This window comes from Moschus berezovskii, chromosome Y, assembly GCF_049115385.1.
Source record: "Moschus berezovskii isolate FMDL1 chromosome Y, NW_MosBer_1.0, whole genome shotgun sequence".
NCBI lineage: Eukaryota > Metazoa > Chordata > Mammalia > Artiodactyla > Moschidae > Moschus > Moschus berezovskii.
This window is the reverse complement of record NC_142489.1, coordinates 64,835,461-64,844,764: the sequence shown is the minus strand read 5'-3', so window position 1 is coordinate 64,844,764 and position 9,304 is coordinate 64,835,461. Positions and strand designations below refer to the sequence as shown.

Here is a 9,304-nt window from a genome sequence, read left to right as displayed (position 1 = left end):
TTGGAGCAAAGTTTTTTCTGCTATATCAATATATGGGATTCTGTGTATTACATATATGAAAATCGTAATAAAATTTTTACCTAAATATGTAAATTTCTATATTTGACATAGAAATTTGGGAACAAATTTTCTTACATATACCATGAAATCTCTACATTTCAGATATAGAAATCTGTGAACAGGTTTTCATACATGATCTATGAGATTTTCATATAAGGAAATTTCAGGTCAGATATTTGTAACAAAATTATTGACCTCTCTATATTACATGAATGAATAAATGGGTGCCAATTTTCCCACTTGAAATGTGGAATTCTCTATATATCACATTTGATATCTGACCACCCATTTTTTACATGAAATATGAAATTCTATATTTATCACATAAGAAAATCTCAAATTTTCCTATAGGAAGTATTGAACATCTCATATATCACATAAGAAAAAGTGGGTGCCATTTTCCCAGAAGCAATCTGCAGTTCTGTATATTTCACATATCAAAATCTGCACACCCATTTAACTACATAAAATATGGAATGCTTTATATTTCACATATGAAAATCAGGTGTTTTTTTACAGTTAAAATTGGAATTCTCTAAATTTTATTTATGAAAATCTCAGTGCTATTTTTACTTCATGAAATATTGAATTTTTGTCACTCCATGAAAATCTGTATGCAGATTTTCTTATATGAAATATGGGATTCTCTGTTTTTCATGTATGAAAATCAGGGTGGAGATTTCTCTATATTTCACACATGAAAACATTGGCACTGGTTTCCTTAAGATACAGAGAACCAATATGGTATTGGAATCACCTCTGTTTCACAAATGAAAATATGGGCACCACTGTTTCTTCATGAAATATGGAATTCTTCATATTTCTCATACATATAAAAAGACAATGAATTTCTACCCCCAAAATATGGAATTCTCTGTAATTTTTATACCAAAAAAAAATTTCTGTAGATGCTGGATTTCTTTCATGGATGCTGGATCTCTCTATAATTCACATTTGAAGATCAGAATGGAGATTTTCCTATAAGAAATAAGAAATCTCTATATTTCATATAAACCACTGGCTTTTCAGGTGTGGACACATGAATCCCTGTTTGTGTTTGTGTCCCTGTGCCTTGCATGTGTATATTGTGTCACTTGTGTTTGTGTGTGTGTGTGTGTGTGTACATGTTTGGCTCACTGCAAACACAGAAATGAAGGTTAAAGAACATGAGATGTTGAACAACCAGAAGTGTAAGAATGAGGCATACACAGATCAGGGGAGACTAGTTTCCCACAACTCTGCAGTGCCCCTGCCCAGGACAGGAATGAGGAAAGGATGGCCAGTGGCTACTCCAGTTAGTGGGTCCACAAGTCTGCAATTACATCAGGAGACATAAACAAGCTCACAATTTCTCCTGTGTCATTTTCTGTGTTTGTATCGTAAGAGAGGGTGAAGGGTTTGAGTTATCAACCAGAGTAAATCAAGTGCTGAGGGGTTTCAAAACCCCTGTTTGTGGACCCCTCTGACTGTGGGGGCATTGGCTGCCAAGTGGAAATAGTGGTCGTGATTAAGGCAGGACCCAGGATTGTGAAGAGGTCAAGGTTCTTCAGAAAAGGGCAGAGACTTAGAGGAGGAGGCACAGAGAGCCTGCTGCCCTAGAGACTAGCTCCACATGTGGGAAGGAGACAGTGTAAGAGCCTGGGCTAGTGCTGCCTGGGATCATTAACCTGTAAGCCGGAACACTCCTTCCCCAAGTGTGGCACATACTGGCACCATGCAAGGCAAATGTCTTGCTAAAGTAGGTGGTCAGTGTAAAATGCCAGGCATCCTATTAGAGACAGTGTGTGAATTTCAAATCTATTTTGGCACTTCCAGCCTACCTAGCAGTGCAGAAACCTGAAGAAAACACAGGTGTGAGATGTGTGTTTGTGCCCCTCTGCCACTGTGTGCCTATGAATGAAGGAACAGTGATGAAGCTAGACAGGCATGCTGTTTGCATGCATGGACCCTAGAAGAGAGAGAAAAGGAGAAGTTCAGAGCCAGCTGGTTTAAGGCTCCAGGAATTAGGGAATAGCACTCCTTCCAAACATGCACGATTGTCCATGCCTAAAGTTCTGATGTGAATTCCTTCCTTTCTTTGTGTTCTCATCCTTCTCTGTGGAGGGCAGAGGGACAGTGGTGTGGCTCTGCACCTGAGGGAGGGTTCTGTCTAACTCGCTGGAGCGCAATTTCTCGTTTTGTAATGGGCACCCTGAAGGAAATTCACACCACGTGACTCTCACAGGGAACCTGGAATCTGAGTGTCTTGGATGTACCCAGCCCAACTGTAAACTGGGGTCCATGGACCACATGCTGTGTAGGCTATCAGGGATTCCTGAGCTGTAGGTCTAGCTACCACAGCCTAATAAGGGCTGCAGAATGAGAGAACTGGTGTTCAGTAAGTCAGTGATGACTGGTGGGGATAAAGGCTTCAAGAGGCATGAGCTGTGGGCCCAGAGTGGGTCGGCTTCCCAGGGTGCCACTCTGTGGGGACACTGTGTGTGTGGATAGTAGTAAAGAGCAGAGCCAATGGGAAGGAAAGCCCCTTAACATTCTAGCATTACGTCCAGTGCCTTATTTTGGCAGGACTCTTGGGATCCATGTGCATCTCCTTCACAAAATTGTATCAGAGTCTTTGGCCTGTAACATTCTCTTTGGCTTCTTGGAAGACCTCTTTTTTGACCTTTTCCTGGTACAGTGAGATAACACTTTGGGGAAAAGGAAAGTTGCAAAGAGAAAAATACTTAGGAAGACCAGAGGAACCTCACAAAGAATGTTGCAGCTCTGCGGGTGTTTGGACTGTGATGATGGTGCAGCATTGACAAAGAATGATCTTGAGGGGTGCAGAATAATATGGAAGTGCTTCAAGTCAGCTCAGTGCTAAGTTCGGGGCCATTTTTGTGTGGTTCCTGGAAGGAAAGCTCAGGGAATGGGATCATGACAACTTGATTGTCAGTGTGAACTTGTCCAACAGTTCCTCCGTGGTGGCAGAAGGACATCCCAGAGGGCCTGCTGCACAATGTTATCATCTTCTGGCGTTAGGACATCAGTACATAATTTTAGGAAAATAAAAACAAAAACCAAAACAAATAAGCGTACAACAACCAGACCATGACAACTAGCAAACACAATGTAAGTGAAGGTTAAGTCTTTGGACAAGCCCATATTTGTATAAGAAAGTACACAGAGAAGTTTTTCACTGTGTCATGTGTGTAGATTCTTCTATTTTTGGCCAAGGGTTGAAGAAACATGTGTAAAAAGTACTAATGAACCAGGAAGCTTTGATTATTCATGAAGTCAACTTCTCAAGTTTATTTCTTGAGTGTTAAAACTAGTCCTCCATCTCAAATGCATTCAGCATATGAGTGTTCAGGAAGTTCACAGATTAGGCACCAAAAAACACACCGGTGAACTTTTTTCTTGGGTTTCATTATGTACACACTCAGTTTATAATCTGGGAAAGAATACCTAGCATCACTTGCTATGAACCATCCGAAGGTTTACTCTCCTTTTTTGTATTACAGAAACCAGCTAAATATGGATTCCCTATAAATTCTCAGAAGAAATATGTTTCAGAAATTACTAGATGAATGGTCTCTCACTACACACAAGTAAATTTTTATTGAGGTCATAAAACAAGGAATGAACTTCATTTCATCTTAATACAGAGGATAATTTCAAATCACACTGTTAAAAAACAAAGTTAGTATTGAAATTTGCTGTAAAATACACAGACCCATAAATACACCAGTGACACAAAGCAAGGCCAAAATATACTGAGTGCAACACTTTCTTGTATTATTCAGTGGCTGTTCCTTCCTTTCCCTTATCTCAGCCAAGGGAAAATTAACAAAAGACTTACTTTCCAGAATTTACTTAGGAAATTAGATTTTCACACGTACAATGTGATTCTAATACTCAACAAACTGAGCACTATTTGGTTATAATGCACATGACTTTTGAGAATGAAATTACATACAACCAATTTTATCTGTAAAGGATCATCTAGTGACTTTACCCTGCATGGTTGTCGTACTTGATAAATATTTAAAATGCTAAGTAGAAACTGGAGCCTATTATACAGAGTGAAAAGTAAGCCAGAAAGAAAAACACCAATACAGTATATTAACGCATATATATATGGAATTTAGAAAGATGCAAATGATAACCCTGTATACGAGACAGCAAAAGAGACACAGATGTATAGAACAGTCTTTGGGACTCTATGGGAGAGGGTGAGGGTGGGATGATTCGGGAGAATGGCATTGAAACACGTATGGTGTCATATGTGAAATGAATCACTAGTTCAGGGTCAATGCATGTTATAGGATGCTCGGGGCTGGCATGCGGGGATGACACAGAGGGAGGATAAAGGGAGGAGGGAGGTGGGAAGGGGGTTCAGGAGGGGGAACTTTTGTAAACCCGGGGCTAATTAATGTCAATGCATGGCAAAACCAACCAATATCATAATGTAAAATAATTTGCCTCCAATAAAAAATAAATTAATTACCAAAATAAAATAAAATAAAATGCTAAGTAAAAGCATTCTCAACAAACAGATCAAAACTTTCAACGTTAAGAAAACTAAGTATTAATTACTGTCAAATTTCTGCAATTTCTAATCCATCAATTGAACATATGACTCCAACCTGTCTTCTGAAATCTTCATTTGGAAATGCCCTTCTTATGATGTTGGCAACCCCAAATTTTGAAAAGAATATATGTTATCAAACAGAATAAAATTACACTTGGGCAAGGTAAGTAAGAAAATTGCCCTTTTCATTAGCTTCAAATGCATACTTCTGCTTTCTTTACAGTCTATCAAAAATCTCAAGAAACCTTTAGATAACTGGAATACATAGAAAGATTCTGCAAACAGACAAGTCCATTCAAACAGACAAGTTTATTTAAAACACCCATTAACTGGAGGTCAAACAGGAGAGGAATCTTCTCTCTTCTTCCTTTCCAGTGTTTTGATGCATAATTTGTGGTGTGTTTCCATTACATTGAAAGAAGCAAGTGTTAACATTTTACTCAGAATACTTCAGCTTCATCAGTTTTTAAAAGAAATATGATACTTGCAAACAACGAAAACAAACCATTGTTTATTTAAGGCACATCATTTAAGGCACAGTGTGCCTTAAACTACATTCATACTGAGGTTTTAGTCTTCTTAGCAGATGATGACCAAAATTCAAAGGGTGCATGATCCTCAGACCTCTGCGTTCAATACAGATCTGTAAGTGAAAAGAACATCAGACCTACAGAAAAATTAATTCTAATAATGCATATAGGTTCGTCTTACAGTAATTACAAAGTCCGTTTGAACTAAAGTTAAGGACACTGACCAGATTGTTTTCACAGTTCCTGTGTGTTTTCACTGAATCTCTATGATCTCCAAGAGAATAGAACATGTTATGCAAGCTATTCTCTTTTTCCATGATTTAAATTTACTTATTCATCTTAATTGGAGTTTAGCCTTTTTTCTTATCCTAAAGAGTGAAGGACAGTACTAAATCAAATTCTTCTGATACAGTCTGATCGCAGGAGAAACACTCTAATTAATCCCAGGATAACTAACTCTGGTAAGAGCTGCGATTCTGACATAAAACAAATAAAACTAAACAGAATTTCCAAAATAACACTATTGCTTTTAATTACCCTTGTCTTTTGTCCTTTCCCTAACTGAGCTGCTTAGTCACAGCTACAAAAAGCTGTTATCTTTTCCGTCTAAAACAAGGCTTATCTCTGTGGGACTTGGGGTTCAAGTGTTCCCTTTGGTTAGATTCCTTGCCTTCAACCCTAGCTCAGGCGTGACAACGTTCAGGTCTCAAATAACATACTATGCAACTGGTGCATTTTACATTCTTACCACAGAAAATAGCTGTCAGTTGTACCTCTACAGAATTAATTTAGCCACAAGGAATCTCTGGCAAAACTGAACAAAATGTAAGAAAGAGAGGACAGCATTTCTATGAAATCTGTTGTCAGCATTACAAATGACCTAGATACTACAAAGATATCATTAAACTGAAACCCATTTAAAAGACAATTTATTACTGGAATCCTTCTTTGTATGTAATCATTTTTCAGTTTCTGATTTACAACGGATTCATAAAGATCAGCGTCCACTCTTTCAAGTGAAACTGCCTTTTTTTCTTTAGCTATGATAGACATGACATCTTTGAGATGTTCATTTTAACCTTTACATGATTCAAAACTCCAAATACATAAAAGACGATGACGGAAGCGTCAAAATATATAAAACAAAAATCGACGTAAAATTGTTAGAGCCTCTGATAAATGATAACAAAACCGGAAGAGAAAAAATGAAAAAACGCTTTTAATGATACTGCAACAATACTTTTCTAATCCCTTTTCCTTTCCTATTTCTCGTGCACTTTAAAATGCATACAACATCAGTAGATTATAGGGCTTCCCTGGTGGCTCAGAGGGTAAAACATCTGCCAGCAATGCTGGAGACCCGGTTTCCAGACCTGGGTCGAGAAGATCCCCTGGAGGAGGAAATGGCAACGCACTCCAGTAATCTTGAACAGAGAACCTCACTGAAATGGACGGAGGAGCCTAGTAGGCTACAGTCCAAGAGGTCGCAAAGAGTCAGACACTACTGAACGACTTCACTTTCACCTCAGTAGAGTATTATCATACGTTTAAAAATCTGTAACAATCTGGCTTTAAAAAAATGGCAAAAATGTCTCCATTGAAGGTGCATATCCAGCTGTTCTAATTCATAGTGTGACTCATCTCAAAGAGCCTGGGTTTTCATGGTTCTTTTTGGCCATGCCATGCAGGCTGCTGATCATTCTTTTCGGAGCAGGAATTGAACTCACGACCCCTACAGTGGACGCTGAGAATCTGAAAATTCTAGACCACCAGGGCAGTGCCTTGGTTTCACTTTCTAAATGATTGGGAAATCCATCAAATTATAAATGGACTGGTATGGACAGGATAGATGCGACAGACTGTGTAGAAAGTTGCAAACTGTATAATCTTGGGGAATATGTGATTGCTCACTTCCACTTAAAATTCAGTTTCTCTGAGTGTCTGAAAATGCTCTTAATAAAAACGTTGGTGACTGAAAGATATTGAAATCTGTGTCCTAGGGCAGTGATGCAATTTAGACTTCCTAAAATCTGCTCTCAGAATTCTGAAATTCTACCTTAGTATTCAATCCAACAGTCATTGACGTTTTTGCACGAAGGACCAAAACAAGAAGAAGACACCTAACAGGCCTTACAAGAGTATATATAAACCATACTGTCATTGCAATTATTGATATGTCTGTCTGAAAAGTCAAGAGATACAAATCAATAAATTTTTTACTGAAATACATTCATAGTAGAACAGTGAGGTATTTAAGTCTTATCACCACTATCTCCTTACCAAGATAAGCAACCATTTCACACACAAAAACTCCAAACTAAAAGTTTGTCCTAGAGAGATACAGGACAATTAATGTAACTTCTAAACACATGGGCAACAAAACAGGCCTTCATTTTAAGAATGCTTTGGAGTACACTAAAATTCCAGAGCTTCAGCAAACTGGCTGCAGCATACTTTACTTCTATTAACGTACCAGCTTTGGGAGATGATACATTTTAAACCTGTCTGCAAAACATCTTAATGCTATCTCTGTAGACCCCCCTTGAGTAATAAAGTGTCATTATGAAGTGCCCACTGTCAGACCTAATTGATTTAAGAAAACAAACAAACAAACAAGGATCCCATGAATTATAAAGTTTTCAAAAATTCACAACGGTTGACACAGTGGTTCTTGAATTTTAATGAATATTCAAATTCATGGATACCTACTCTTCAATATATATTCAATTCAAGCGTTCAACCTTCTGAGACCTGAGGTGGTGGAAGATGTGGCTGCTTTCTTGTACAAGACATGAAAGAGCACACATGCACATGGTTCAATCTGGACTTACACCTCACCTCAATGTCTTCATCCTCACCTGCAGTGTCCTTAAACTGGATTTCGTCATCATCTTCAGGATCAAAGGTATCTGTTTCACTATGTTCTTCTAAAAACACAGTAAGAGCATACTCTTAAAAATATCAAATCAAGGTATTCCTAGATTAATTGCTGATTTAAAAAAATAATACTGGATAAATAGTGAAACACTGAACTGTACAAGAAACTTCTTGGACTCAATCTTCGATTCAACGGTCTCATTCCGAGAAAAATCTTCCTAACTGCAAACATATCACAGAGAACAAAGTCACAATGAAACCACTAAAAGAAATTCACAGCCAAGTAAGTATTGATCTGATTCCCACTTATCTTAGGATTTCTTAAATGGCCTAATTGTCATCAGAATCTTCACTCTTCCTAAAAATCACCTCACTTTATAATAAAATGCACTGTAATAGAAAAAGTAACACTGCTCTCATCTTCAAAACGTGAATTTAGTATATGTCCTCTCTTTTGTTACCAGAAGTATATTTTAATCTTTCCAAGCTTACTAGAGGAAGAATAGAATACTTTTCTCTTTAAGAAATAAAAGGGATATCTTTTAAAAACACTCTCCACAAAACACCACAACGACACTCTATATACTAAGAAACACTGAACACTGCTCCATAAAAATCCATACCAGTACCATAATTGTTGTTATAGAGTTTCTCAAACCAGGTATACTCTCTTAAGAATTGTTCACAAGAGGCACTACTTTAACAATTCTTACAGATAAGTCTCGCGTCTGTAAACTTTATAATTCGCCACCCAAAGAACATATTGTAGGAAGAGAATCCATTACTAAGTTGTTAATATACTGAAGTATTTAGTACACAGTTACAGTGAATTGAAGCCTATATGTAAAAATACATAATAGAGAATTCTGAAACAACTGCTTCACCTAAACACTAACTAGCAAATGCTATGAGAAGACAAGGAAATGTAAAAACTTTGATATTAACTACCATATTCTGGAAGTTTTCCGTAAGCCTTCAGACTTCTAGCTTCAGCTGCATTGTACTTTAAAATTACATCTGCTTTGTTATCCTTGGAGAAGAACAAGGGAGGATCAAAACCGGTCATGCAAAGAATCATCATTTCTTTCATAAGTTAATTTCAAATTAAACACTCTTATGTAAAACGTTACTATTCGCTCACCTTCCTTCTATCATCTGCACACACACACACACACACACACACACACACAAATCCTCATGACGAAGTTGGCATGCATGACCAAATAAAGTATAGACTAGGATTGTGATGTATACAATGCACTGA

At 37.5% G+C, this 9,304-nt stretch overlaps 1 pseudogene; it reads right to left on the bottom strand.

Annotated features, from left to right (window-relative positions):
* Positions 1-2,063: 2,063 nt before the first annotated feature.
* Positions 2,064-9,304, bottom strand: part of LOC129557912 (eukaryotic translation initiation factor 1A-like) — a 67,527-nt pseudogene continuing 60,286 nt past the window's right edge.